Genomic DNA, 2,500 nt, shown 5'->3' on the forward strand with positions numbered 1-2,500 from the left:
CAGTTTCATGTCTTCCCTTTGAGCGATATTCCCCGCATCTACTTTGTTCTAGCAATCCCCAATATTTCAGTTTTTATTCTTCTTTGTGGGGACCTTGTGGATTGTCATGTTCGGATGTGCTTTGTGGACGCCGTCCTTGCTCCACAGTAAGTCTTTGCTGTCGTCCAGTATTCTGTTTCTGATTACTTTGCAGCCAGTTCAGTTTTAGTTTCGTTCTGCATAGCCTTCCCTAAGCTTAAATGCCTTTTCTCAGGGGCATTCACCTTTTGTTTACTTTTTGGTTTAAGTATTAGACACATTTTTACCTGCAGGCTGCCTCCTGCTCTTTCCGACAACTACCGGCTGCCACCTACTGATATGGAAGAGTATTACACGGTTACTTTGCCGCACTCCAGACAGCACCGACACTCAACAACAACACATACCATCCATCCATCTTCTTCCGCTTATCCGAGGTTGGGTCGCGGGGGCAACAGCCTAAGCAGGGAAACCCAGACTTCCCTCTCCCCAGCCACTTCGTCTAGCTCTTCCCGGGGGATCCCGAGGCGTTCCCCGGCCAGCCGGGAGACATAGTCTTCCCAACGTGTCCTGGGTCTTCCCCGTGGCCTCCTACCGGTTGGACGTGCCCTAAACACCTCCCTAGGGAGGCGTTCGGGTGGCATCCTGACCAGATGCCCGAACCACCTCATCTGGCTCCTCTCGATGTGAAGGAGCAGCGGCTCTACTTTGAATTCCTCCCGGATGGCAGAGCTTCTCACCCTATCTCTAAGGGAGAGCCCCGCCACACGGCGGAGGAAACTCATTTCGGCCGCTTGTACCCGTGATCTTATCCTTTCGGTCATGACCCAAAGCTCATGACCATAGGTGAGGATGGAAACGTAGATCGACCGGTAAATTGAGAGCTTTGCCTTCCGGCTCAGCTCCTTCTTCACCACAACGGATGGGTACAACGTCCGCATTACTGAAGACGCCGCACCGATCCGTCTGTCGATTTCACGATCAACTCTTCTCTCACTCGTGAACAAGACTCCCAGGTACTTGAACTCCTCCACTTGGGGCAGGGTCTCCTCCCCAACCAGAGATGGCATTCCACCCTTTTGGACTCGGACTTGGACGTGCTGATTCTCAGGAAACACATACCGTATTTCCTTGAATGGCCACAGGCCATATAGCATGCGCCTGCCTTGAAATACTGCCGGGTCAAACTCGCTTCCCAAAATAATTAGCGCATGCTTAGTATTACCGCCTGGTCAAACTCGTGACGTTACGAGTGACACTTCCCCTGTCATCATTTTCAAAAAGAAGGAGGCTGATTTCAATACCGGTAATTTGAAATCGCATAACGGGAAGAAGATCAAGAGCTTTTCAGTAGGATTTAAGGTCCAAGCTTACATCACACTCAAATTTTTTACTGCATACCTTTGGTAAGTGCCGGAGTGAGAAGAGGTTTTAAAATAATTAGCGCATGCTTACTTTTACCGCATGCCTTTTGATAAGCCCAGGGGGTGAGAACAAGTTTTAAATTAATTTCCAAGGAAATACGGTAATTTGCAGACTATAATTACTGGTTTGCAAAAAAAAATATTTTTAACCCAAATAGGTGAAACTACATAAACTCCGACTGCACACCAGACCGTGTCCAAGTAGACTGGATTAGGCTGAATGACTGGATGGGACTAAAGCGTGGAATGTATTTAAGGAGAACGTGGCTGCAGGCCGCCACCAGGTCTCCCGTCCAAAGGCAAAACCTAGTAACTCACTTCTAGTTGATTTTGAGAAAACAAAGGAAAACCAATCTATCTTGATGCTGTTTTACAAAGATCTACAAAGTCATCAAACATATAGATGTTTTCTTGAGCTTTGATTTCTTGCCAATTGAGCCATGAACGTGTGCCCTTTCTCCAGATATTTTATCACAATCTCGGGTGGGCCCCATTTTGCGTTTGCACATTGGGCAAGAGCCGTGTACAGCGTCCAGTTTTTATTTTGACCTCCACAGTTACCTGCCCAAAAGAGCATGCAAGGGGAAGAATCAAGAACAATACATTTATTGAAGGTGTTGGCAACGTCCTGGGCCAATCTTCCAAATATCCCCTCCTGCCGTAAAATCACATAAACAGGTTGACCGTCGGCCCCCATTCGTGCAAATCAATCAATCAATCAATCAATGTTTATTTATATAGCCCCAAATCACAAATGTCTCAAAAGACTGCACAAATCATTACGACTACAACATCCTCGGAAGAACCCACAAAAGGTCAAGGAAAAAACTCACACCAGTGGGCAGGGAGAATTCACATCCAGTGGGACGCCAGTGACAATGCTGACTATGAGAAACCTTGGAGAGGACCTCAGATGTGGGCAACCCCCACCCCTCTAGGGGACCGAAAGCAATGGATGTCGAGCGGGTCTAACATGATGCTGTGAAAGTTCAATCCATAGTGGCTCCAACACAGCCGCGAGAGTTCAGTTCAAAGCGGATCCAAGACAGCAGCGAGAG

General features: G+C 47.7%; 1 protein-coding gene across 4 annotated transcripts in view; it reads left to right on the top strand.

The window, feature by feature from the left end:
- The window catches only part of tafa5a (TAFA chemokine like family member 5a), an 816,691-nt gene that overhangs the window by 309,275 nt on the left and 504,916 nt on the right, over positions 1-2,500 (top strand). The gene's annotated exons all lie outside the window — the stretch shown is intronic.

Source organism: Nerophis ophidion, linkage group LG10, assembly GCF_033978795.1.
Source record: "Nerophis ophidion isolate RoL-2023_Sa linkage group LG10, RoL_Noph_v1.0, whole genome shotgun sequence".
In the NCBI taxonomy this organism is placed as follows: Eukaryota; Metazoa; Chordata; class Actinopteri; order Syngnathiformes; family Syngnathidae; genus Nerophis; species Nerophis ophidion.